Raw genomic sequence first — 12,694 nt, 5'->3', positions numbered from 1 at the left:
AGTTTTGGAAATGTTCTTCTCTAGTGAATCCAATTTATTTTTCAGTTTGCCTGTTAATGTGATAGTAATTCTTCCATCCTGAATTTTGTCCACTGCTTCCAATTTCCTGATATCTTCCTTTTCCAATTTCAAAAGCTCCTCATTGAATATTGAGCATTCACGTAGAGTTGGCATTAAGCAGATGACACTTTTCTTTTCTGCAATGTTCTTCTATATCTTCTCTGCAACTATTTCTTCCTTTGGAAATAAATTATGTAGCAACCGACTCTGTAATGCTTTTGTGCCAGCTTCAGTGAGTAGTCCAATTCTGATATCTTTCAGAATACTTCCATATTCTTCATCGTTTGCTTGTCTCATATTAGTAGTAAGTTCCTTGTACTCAAAGAAGGACCAAATATTTGCATTACCGATGCTTCCCAATGACTTCTTTGTGTCTTCATGTGTCACAGTATTAAACACTGGTTGTCCTTTAACTGGAGTAAGCTGTAGAAGATCCCCAAAAACTATGACATGTTTTCCACCAAATAACACGTCATAGTCTGTCCTTAGAGTTTGCTGCATTCTTAAATGCACAAAGGCAAGCATTAAGTTTGATACCATGCTCACCTCATCAATAATGAAAACTTGTATCTTCTTCAATACTCTTGAAACTTCCAAGCATGCTTCTCCAGTTAGCTTGTGGTATTGTATTTTGTTCTCATGCTCCACTGGTAACATTAGCAAACGATGTAAGGTGATTCCTTTTATGTTATGTGCTGCTAACCCAGTTGGAGCAGTAACCACACAAGACAAAGTTGAATCCATTTTTTGCTGTAGGTAGCTTCTGATGACTTTTATTAAGAAACTTTTTCCAGTTCCAGCTTGTCCGCTTACATACATCCTGATTGAATGAAATGATGTGCATGAGCACTCTTTTTTTTCATGTAGTAATCCGTGATCAATTTTGTTTCTGATCTCTTCATAAATTTGTTGCTGCTCTTCATTCATTTGTCTTTCCAAATTTGGTAAGTCTATAAATTCTTCTTGAGCTTGATTCATAGCCGTTTCCACTTCATTCATGGCTATTGCAGCTTCATTTTCAACGATTGGTTGTCCTAGGGGATCTTGACTGAGTGTTCCTGAACTTTGGCTGTCTTGAGAACTGTCTCTAGCTACTTCAGCTGCAATTGTAGTTTCCTGTTCAATTTCTTCATTTAACATTTGCACATAAGTTGTGAATGTACTGCATTGTATGCTGTCTTTGCAAGCATTAAAGGAATCTTCATAGCTTTGAAATTCTCCCAGTAGTTCATCCTCTGTACGCCATGGTTTAAACAGCTGTAAAAGAGCCAAGTAGTAAAATTCCTTTTTCTCAGTAGTGTCGCAACTGAGCCTCCTGTGATTTATCAAACTTCCTTTTGTTTGCTTCACCAAACATCCTTCCTCACCAATGACTTTATATTTTCCATTGTTGATGTCTTCTGCGGCTTTCCGTGAATAAATGTAGTTCTGCAGCACTTCATAGAGACACATGTTCAACAGATGATGACTTCTCTTGGGATAATATGTGTCCAACATGTTTGATTTCAAAATATCTGTACTTTCTGGGTCATTCTCGGCCAAATATTCAATTTCTCCAACAGATTTCAGTACCCGAATTCCCATTGCTGCAAGGCCTAAACTTGCCCAAATTATTCTTCTTGATTTCGAGTAGAGACTTGCAGAAGATAACCTATCTGAACATTCGTAGGATCCAATTTCTCTATGCGATAACATCTTTAAACTGAAACTGTACAGCTTCTTACTGACAGTCTTCTCGTGAGAAATCTCTTCCCACATTTCCTTCAATTCAGTTTTTTCTGATTTAGTAATGTAAGACGTTACATATCGAGCAACAGCAATGGAATTGTCAGCTACATACTGTATATCCATGTTAGCATTCCACATGGATAAAATGACTGGGTTGTAGTCATTTATATTTTTTGATTCTTCTTTTCTTTTAAGGTTGTAGGTATTCTTAGGTGATTTTCTTGTAATAGTATGTCTCACAGATGACATAAAACTGTTTACTCTTCCATTTGAAAGAACAGGTCTAGGAAATCCAAATCGACATTTAGTGTAGTATTTATCTTTGCTCTTGTATTTCCGTTGACAGTATTTTCCACACCGATGACTTTGGAAACGTAAAACTTGCTCCTTTAACTTTTTCTCTTCTGTGCTTTTTGGTATAGCACATGTTGCATATTCTTCAATGAAAGATAACACTGCTTCATCAGTATCTGTTCCAAACTTTGGGGCATCCTTGATCCACAACAGCATATGAATATGAGGAGCACCTCTTGCCTGGTACTCTTTTCTCCAAAAGAAATCCTCTACTTCTCCAAGAGGTGGATTTTTTTTATTGCAGATGAAGGACATCATAGCCTCAAATCTATTATTGAAATATCTGCAAACATTAACCGGATCCAATGAGCACAGTTCTCCAGCTGTCTTGTATTCGATGTTTTTAATGTTTGAATTTGCCTCTCGTAGAAAATCCAGTAAATCATCCCAAGCGTACTCAGCACAGCTTAGGGTAAGGAACCATGTTGGTGTTCCTAAACTCCGTAACATGCATTTTAATTCACCATGGCGTCGGTACCAATATTCATTTGTCCCACGCTGACAAGCCATCATATTGATCAGTTGTGTTTCCAAATGATCATCTCGGTGCTGCACTTTCTCCATAAAATCCTTAGCAGACACATTTTGTAAATGTACTCCACTTTTTAAAATGTGATTTACTGCATAAGACAATGCAGACAAGTCGCTTTCAAATAAAAGATGGAACAAATAAGGAATACTTTGTCGAAATCTGGGATCTTCTGCATATAGTCTTGTAGTTCGATACTCAGAAGCTGGAATCTGTTCTGGACGTTCATCGTATCGTCCTCCTTTTCCTGTAGGAAACAGCTGGGGAAAACATCGAGCTACCAAGCTCTCCTCCCATACACTCACGGGAGTTCCTTTTGCTTTCTTCATCTGAAACAGATCAATAGTGTCTCCCATAACTTCTTTTGAATGAAGAGGATGTATGCTAAAATGTTCATAAATTTCTTCTTCCTTTGACTTGTCCACTTTTTCAATTTGACCAGTTGGTGTTTCTGTGTCTTCTTGTAAATCTTCTTCTTCTTCTTCTTCTATATAAATTGATTCATACCATTTATTATTTTTTTTCAAATACAAATTTGCTCTTTGTACTTTTTGTACATCCACCAGCTCTTGCCAAATCTTCTTATTCTTTGTAGGTACACCATTAACCAGAATAAGTAATGGTTCACTTTCCAAAGTATCTGCATCAATAGTTTCCATATTTTTTTCAAATCCAAGGGCAAATACACCACTCTTCCTTTTAAACCTCTCAGTAAATCTGAAGGAGGTAATTTACCAGTTTTGGGCTCCATACGTACTATGGTCTGGAACGGATGAACACATTGAATAAGTATAGACTCATATGTATTTAATTCTGAAAGTTCAGCAGGAATAGCATCCAATTCTAAATTATTATGTACAGCTCTGGTCGGCATTCTATTTTCTTCTAATTTGTTGTAACAGTATTTACAAATACGCTGAACTTCACCCAATTCAAAACAATTTTCAAGAAATATATATGTGGCAAAATCCTTCCACTTATAATTATCTTCATTTTCACTTTTTCTGTAGAGATCAACATACCTGGTTTGTTTTCTATAATGAGTTCTGCGGCAACAAATACAAGTAATATTTGGTCTTTCATTAGAGATTTTTTCAAATTTTGTTATGTGATCATTAAATGTCTTACTTACAGATGGTTCTACATTCTCTTCCACTTCTTCCTCATTTACTGTGTCCTTTTCTGCACTGTCTTGTTCAGGACCAAAGTAACAAAACTGAATGTCATCAATAACCTTCTCTACATCTGATACTGACCCACGGAACAGAGCCCTATTCAATTCATCTAACTTTATTGCTGGACTTTTAGCAAAATACAACCGTCTCACAAACGTTCTCATTTCAGTATGATGAACAGCCAGCATCCTAAAATGATGAAAAACACTTTTACACACTTTTTTAGATAGACAAGCCAGAGAATGACCCTGCAAACCAGTATTCTCTCTCACTCGGCATGGATCTAGACTTTGAAGCACTTTAATCTTCTGTTTTACACTTTTTTTACTATATTCTCTTAGAAACTCACGAAATTTATCAATAGATTCCTGACGCACAGTGCAAATACTACTACAATTCCAAGTGTACACTGGGGCTTTAGGACGTCTCCCCATAGCCTCATCCGCCATCACTTGTACCTCATCTCTTGGAACCATTTTCTCCTTCTCCATTATACAACCATTTTTCACTTCGTAAGCACGACCTCTGGTGTCAACTGCAAGCAGCAAACTATTACTTTGAAAATAACTCTCTTCATTAAAAAAAGGTTCACTACTTGAACTATGCATCCATTCTCCTAAAAACACTTTACAAAAGTTTGTTCTTTTCACTTCTCTTTTCCTTTTGCTTTGTGATTTCAGTACATTGACCATTTTATCTAATTAACGCATCCTATTCAAAATTAAAATGAATAGTTTCCTTTTTAATTCTAATGCCTTAGCTGCAATGGCTTCAATTTCTTTTTTTCTCTTATAAAATTTTGCCTTTTGCTTATATTTCTTCACATCCTTTATCAAATTGGACATAACTCTTCTCTGAAACATTTTTCTACGTATCTCTTTAAACGCTGTTTTTCTGTTTAAATTAATCTTTATAGTTTCTGAAGGTATATTTGCATTAACTAAATGCTCAATTTTTTCCTGTTCTTTCCTATTTAAAACATTCTTTCCAGTACAGACATTTTGTACATTTTTCCTTTTTTTGAAGATGTTCTTTAAAAAATCTTTTTTCCCAACATGAGCATCTCCAGGTAACTTAGGTCCTCCAGTTGTCTTCAAATATATATTTTGTTGCTGGTTTTTCCTTACTCTTGATTTTGCAGGCATCTTAAATTTTGTTCACTGCTCTTCAGCAATACCTGAAAAAAACTAAAAAAACATTTCTTTTTTTTATTTAAATATATTACTACATTTTTTATGATCTTTTCAAATCTTAAAATACTAAGTACCCCTTTCCTACAAGTGAAAATCACAATAACACCATCACAAATTAAATATCTAAAAACAATTCCTGTGTACACACAGAGTCATGATTTGATATTAGGCCGAAAACGAAATTTCTTTGCCAATTTGAAAGCCCACTTACTACTCTTTATTTTGGCAAGTGATAAGTACTTTTACAATCTGACACATTTTTAATCCAATTTTCAGATTCTCAAAAAAGCACATGTCCAAACAGCTTTTTGAGACCAGCAACATGTGTAACCTGGGTGACTGACTACACTCCAGCAAGGGCAACCAGCCTTAGTGATGCTGAATGTATTTGCATTACTGACTGCAACCTCAAACCCCACTCGGTTGTGAATACTGTGCATGATTCAACAGGATAAGCAGCTGGCTGTGTGCTAAGAGTCTGCTTCTGCACAAAAAAATAGTTCCCCCTTTCCTACTAATGCAACTGTAAAATTACCAGAGCAATACGCAATAAATCTCTGCCTGTAATTCCTCTTTGCACACAGAGTCATGTTTTCATATGAGACAGAAAACGAAGTTTCTTTGCCAATTTGAAAGCACACTTACTACTCTTTTTTTTGGCAAGTGATAATTACTTTTACAATCTGACACATTTCTAATCCACTTTTCAGATTTTCAAAAAAGCACATGTCCAAACAGCTTTTTGAGACCAGCAACATGTGTAACCTGGGTGACTGACTACACTCCAGCAAGGGTAACCAGCCTTAGTGATGCTGAATGTATTTGCATTACTGACTGCAACCTCAAACCCCACTCGGTTGTGAATACTGTGCATGATTCCACAGGATAAGCAGCTGGCTGTGTGCTAAGAGTCTGCTTCTGCACCAAAAAAATAGTTCCCCCTTTCCTACTTATGCAACTGTAAAATTACCAGAGCAATACGCAATAAATCTCTGCCTGTAATTCCTCTTTGCACACAGAGTCATGTTTTCATATTAGTCAGAAAACGAAATTTCTTTGCCAATTTGAAAGCACACTTACTACTCTTTTTTTTGGCAAGTGATAAGTACTTTTACAATCTGACACATTTCTAATCCACTTTTCAGATTTTCAAAAAAGCACATGTCCAAACAGCTTTTTGAGACCAGCAACATGTGTAACCTGGGTGACTGACTACACTCCAGCAAGGGCAACCAGCCTTAGTGATGCTGAATGTATTTGCATTACTGACTGCAACCTCAAACCCCACTCGGTTGTAAATACTGTGCATGACTCCACAGGATAAGCAGCTGGCTGTGTGCTAAGAGTCTGCTTCTGCACCAAAAAAATAGTTCCCCCTTTCCTACTTATGCAACTGTAAAATTACCAGAGCAATACGCAATACATCTCTGCCTGTAATTCCTCTTTGCACACAGAGTCATGTTTTCATATTAGTCAGAAAACGACATTTCTTTGCCAATTTGAAAGCACACTTACTACTCTTTTGTTTGGCAAGTGATAAGTACTTTTACAATCTGACACATTTCTAATCCACTTTTCAGATTCTCAAAAAAGCACATGTCCAAACAGCTTTTTGAGACCAGCAACATGTGTAACCTGGGTGACTGACTACACTCCAGCAAGGGCAACCGGCCTTAGTGATGCTGAATGTATTTGCATTACTGACTGCAACCTCAAACCCCACTCGGTTGTGAATACTGTGCATGACTCCACAGGATAAGCAACTGGCTGTGTGCTAAGAGTCTGCTTCTGCACCAAAAAAATAGTTCCCCCTTTCCTACTTATGCAACTGTAAAATTACCAGAGCAATACGCAATAAATCTCTGCCTGTAATTCCTCTTTGCACACAGAGTCATGTTTTCATATTAGTCAGAAAACGAAATTTCTTTGCCAATTTGAAAGCACACTTACTACTCTTTTTTTGGGCAAGTGATAAGTACTTTTACAATCTGACACATTTCTAATCCACTTTTCAGATTCTCAACAAAGCACATGTCCAAACAGCTTTTTCAGACCAGCAACATGTGTAACCTGGGTGACTGACTACACTCCAGCAAGGGCAACCAGCCTTAGTGATGCTGAATGTATTTGCATTACTGACTGCAACCTCAAACCCCACTCGGTTGTGAATACTGTGCATGATTCCACAGGATAAGCAGCTGGCTGTGTGCTAAGAGTCTGCTTCTGCACAAAAAAAATAGTTCCCCCTTTCCTACTTATGCAACTGTAAAATTACCAGAGCAATACGCAATAAATCTCTGCCTGTAATTCCTCTTTGCACACAGAGTCATGTTTTCATATTAGTCAGAAAACGATATTTCTTTGCCAATTTGAAAGCACACTTACTACTCTTTTTTTTGGCAAGTGATAAGTACTTTTACAGTCTGACACATTTTGAATCCACTTTTCAGATTCTCAACAAAGCACATGTCCAAACAGCTTTTTGAGACCAGCAACATGTGTAACCTGGGTGACTGACTACACTCCAGCAAGGGCAACCAGCCTTAGTGATGGTGAATGTATTTGCATTACTGACTGGAACCTCAAACCCTAAAAGTATGCCTCATTTATAATAATACACCTTATTTTATGGTGAAAACATAGTCCATATTATTTTTCATGTTCCTCACATTTAAATTTCTCCCAAAACACAAAATGATAAACACAACTTCAAGAAAAGGAATTCCAATGCTATTATTCATTTCTAAATTAACCATATACATCCCCTCTCAAACTCTTAACTCACCTTTAAAATTAGTTAGTTGTGAAAGAAATGTGTCACTCAAACAGCAGATTATGAGAGCCAGGATCTCTGTTCTGTACACCTCTCTCCTCTCACCAGAACCAGATAATGGCAAAGTTGCCCTCTCTTTTTCCACACATATACATGTTAGGTTCAATCTCAGTGCTTCCCCCTTTTTTTCAAATGTATTCACACATTTCTATTGGTTGAAAACCAACCCTTTTCAAAAAGTACCCTTCCCCCAACTTGACTTCAGCCTAGTACCCTTCCCCCAACTTGACTTCTGCCTGCTACCATAGCAACAGCTCATGGAACACTGCTGTCTACAGTCAGGTCAGAAGTTCGCCAAACAATGTTTCATTTTCAATGAGCAAGAGTGTTTGACTTTTCAAACCTAACAGCAAATCCATACTAATGTTCTTTGGTAACACATTTTTCTGTACCAATACAAATCATGCTTCTATATATTTACACACACAGCCTAGTTTTTAGTGTAGAATGGTATGAAACAGCCAATCAGTTCTTTTTATTTTTTAAAAATATGTATGCCTCCATTTCCAAACTGTCTTTCATTCCTTTTTCCCATTCTACTGAAATACACCTCCTGAGTGCATCCAGATCTCCTTTGAAGATGTTCACAGTGTGGATTGTAGGGCACAGCTATGTCTTCTGGAGTGAAAAGTATGCAGAAAAAAGAGGTATGGTGAGTGACCTTGCTTTGCCAAATGTAGACATTAAATGGATTGGTCAGAGAGGGTTAAAGTGGCACCAATTGATGCCATTGGTGAAATCCTTCATGCTAATCCAACACCCTGACCTCATAATAGTGCACTGTGGTGGCAATGACCTAGGCACTTTGACTGGGGTAGGTCTGGAAATGCTTATGAAGGAGACCTTTGCACAACTGTTTTCACTTTTCCCTAAAACTGCCTTTGTGTTTTCTAACATATGCCAAAGGCAAAAATGGAACTGGTCCAATCATTTTTGTCCACAGATTGACAAAGCAAGAAAGCACGTCAACAAATCTGTTTCTGCTTTCCTCCGTGACTATGGTATGGGTTCCATTTACCACAACAACTTGCGTTACAACATGCAAGACATTTATAGAGGAGATGGTGTACACTTCACTGATGAAGGGAACAGAGTCTTCCTCTTGAACCTTAGACTCTGCATCGGTACTTACTTGTAGTTACCACTAAAAAATCACAATAAACACAACGGCTCTTTTTAGAGCCCCCTAATATCTAAACACTTAAATCTGAATTTTATTTCTTTTTTTTATTTTATTTTTCTACCGTACGCGTACGGTGAGCTTACCGTACGCGTACCCCGCGATTTTTTTTAAAAATTAATAAATGTTTTTTTTGTACTTTTCTGTCCTTCTTTGACCCCCTTTCAAATGTTAGGGGGTCTGTAACTCTCTTCCTTGCCCCCTTTTCAAGGGATGTATGATGTTACAACGCACACTATTACAACGCATGCACTTACAACGCATTTTTTACAACGCATAATCCATTACAACGCATGACATTACAACGCATGACACTACAACGCATTTTTAAAAAATACCTTTACAACGCACTACCATTACAACGCATACTACCTTTACAACGCATACCATTACAACGCATAATATTAAATTACATTTAAGGTAAGTATTAGATAGTATAGGGGTAAAAATTACTATTCTAACTCCAGGGGGTGCAACAGTAGGGTAAGTGTTGGATAGTGTAGGGGTAAAAATTACTATTCTAACTCCAGGGGGTGCAACAGTAGGGTAAGTGTTGGATAGTGTAGGGGTAAAAATTACTATTCTAACTCCAGGGGGTGCAACAGTAGGGTAAGTGTTGGATAGTATAGGGGTAAAAATTACTATTCTAACTCCAGGGGGTGCATCAGTAGGGTAAGTGTTGGATAGTATAGGGGTAAAAATTACTATTCTAACTCCAGGGGGTGCATCAGTAGGGTAAGTGTTGGATAGTATAGGGTAAAAATTACTATTCTAACTCCAGGGGGTGCATCAGTAGGGTAAGTGTTGGATAGTATAGGGGTAAAAATTACTATTCTAACTCCAGGGGGTGCATCAGTAGGGTAAGTGTTGGATAGTATAGGGGTAAAAATTACTATTCTAACTCCAGGGGGTGCATCAGTAGGGTAAGTGTTGGATAGTATAGGGGTAAAAATTACTATTCTAACTCCAGGGGGTGCATCAGTAGGGTAAGTGTTGGATAGTATAGGGGTAAAAATTACTATTCTAACTCCAGGGCGTGCATCAGTAGGGTAAGTGTTGGATAGTATAGGGGTAAAAATTACTATTCTAACTCCAGGGGGTGCATCTGTAGTGTAAGTGTTGGATAGTATAGGGGTAAAAATTACTATTCTAACTCCAGGGGGTGCATCAGTAGTGTAAGTGTTGGATAGTATAGGGGTAAAAATTACTATTCTAACTCCAGGGGGTGCATCAGTAGGGTAAGTGTTGGATAGTATAGTGTAATATTATGCGTTGTAATGGTATGCGTTGTAATGGTAGTATGCGTTGTAATGGAATGCGTTGTAAAGGTAGTTTTTAAAAATGCGTTGTAGTGTCATGCGTTGTAATATCATGCGTTGTAATGGATTATGCGTTGTAAAAAATGCGTTGTAATGGTAGTGCGTTGTAAAAGTTGCGTTGTAAAGGTTGTTCCCCTTTTCAAGTTATCACCCTTTTTTTTCTGAGTGAAACACACAAAATGGCGGCCGCCGCTTCCTGGTTTCGACCGATTTGAATGTTTACTAAGATCTAACAGCCAATCAGAATCGCGCTCGCGCACGTCACCGTACGCGTACGGTAAGCGCACCGTAAGCGCACCGTAAGCTGGCTCAGATACATATATTGATTTAAAGGCTTCTTTCTCAGAATCTACTGAACAGATTTACACCAAACCTACAAAAGGCACTTCCTTGACCTGAGGACTACCTCTCTGCCAAATTTCAAGTAATTCTGTTCAGCCGTTCGGGCTGTACCTTCGACTAAAGGTCCTATGGAAAAATGCATGGGAAAAACGCGTTTTGGGACCCCCCTTTTATCTCAGCCCCCGCTTGACGAATCCCCCCGAGACTTTCAGGGTAGGAGCGGAGCGTAGCGCCCCATTAGTTTTGAAAATTTCACGAGGATTCGTCAACCGGCGCCAAAGTTATTCCAAATAGAATGTTGCGGTTTTCCTATGGAAACAGGGTCCTAACTATAACTACCTACTGGCGACCGCCAGTAGGTAATATATATATATATATATATATATGATGGTCCTTCTTTCATCATGTGATCAAGCTCCCTGCGTGGAGCGAAACGCGTCATGGAGGACACTGGTCCTGTGATTTTCCTGGATTTATTTCGTTAATAAACCACCTGCTTCACCCACTTTTCGTGTTGTGGGACTTTGTATTTGATTTCTGGAGGTGAGAGGTCCGTGCCTAAGTCTCCGCTGAGAAGAGAGCGGACAGGACTATTTATCTATATATATATATTGATATATATATTCACTGCAAAAACCATAGGTTTCACACACGTTATAGTTAGCTGGACATTTCTCTCGTAAAAAACCATTGAAATTCCCCCGTTATAGTTAGTTCAGCTAACTATAACTCGCGCACCCGCAATTCACTGCTGATGACGTCACATATTACATCACTCATGACATGGTCAGTGACATCACTCATGACATCACTGATGACATCTCAAATGACATCACTGATGACATCACTGATGACGTCATCAATGTGATAAATTACCACATCTTCTCACACCCTTATAAAACCTTTGATATACCAACTCAAAATTACAGAGTTCCATTCTCATATCCATAAATAATGCAATGCCAATAACTGCATACCCACATATTAACTTTTAGGTCTTCATACACCTCCACACACTCACCTGTAAAGTCACTCATAGTTACAGTTACTCCATAAAAAAGTATCATATGAATTTATACACACACCTATATAGACACTCACACACTACCAATCATCCATAGAGGTACTCTCACACCTAGTCATTCATACAAATAATCACACTGCCATTTACTCACCTATGCAGTTATACACACTCAAGTTCCCTTGCTCACAAAAATAGTATCACATTTTTATGCTCTATTAGAATCATTGACAAAAGCACACACTCATCCATACAGTCACTGTCACAATCACACATTCTCACATCTAGACACTTATATACTCTTACACACATATATACTGCCTTTCACATATGTAGTTAGTCACAAATGTACCACTGAGATATACATTCAATCCATAACACAGCAATACATACACTCACTCAACCATACAGTCCATCACAGATGCACTTTTAAAAACATCCACTCATAGAATCACTCACTCACTCATCTATGCACAGAGTCACACACACCTTACCCACACAAACACTCAGGAACTCATACAGATACTGAGACAAGCAATCAATAACTCATATAGACACTTATATAGCTATTCACAAAACCATGCCGCCACTTATACACCAACACACAGACACATACATACATTTATACAGTTTAGTCACTAGTCTGAAGTAAGATGCAGTTAAACGACTCACTTATCGAGTCAGTTACGCAACACAGAAAATCATCACTTTACACACTTGTACACCCACTCATTCTTTAACAGGCCTTTCCCTATATATATAAAAGATATTGAAAATTTTAAGAAAATCACACATTCACTGGATGACGTCATCAGTGATGTCATCAGTGATATCATTTGAGATGTCATCAGTGATGTCATGAGTGATGTCACTGACCAGGTCATGAGTGATGTAATATGTGACGTCATCAGCAGTGGATTGCGGGTGCACGAGTTATAGTTAGCTGAACTAACTATAACG

General features: G+C 37.9%; 1 protein-coding gene across 1 annotated transcript in view; it reads left to right on the top strand.

The window, feature by feature from the left end:
- Positions 1–12,694, top strand: part of LOC146788765 (uncharacterized) — a 180,042-nt gene that overhangs the window by 15,206 nt on the left and 152,142 nt on the right. The gene's annotated exons all lie outside the window — the stretch shown is intronic.

Source organism: Triturus cristatus, chromosome 10 (genome assembly GCF_964204655.1).
Source record: "Triturus cristatus chromosome 10, aTriCri1.1, whole genome shotgun sequence".
NCBI lineage: Eukaryota > Metazoa > Chordata > Amphibia > Caudata > Salamandridae > Triturus > Triturus cristatus.
This window is presented reverse-complemented; position numbering and strand designations above follow the sequence as displayed.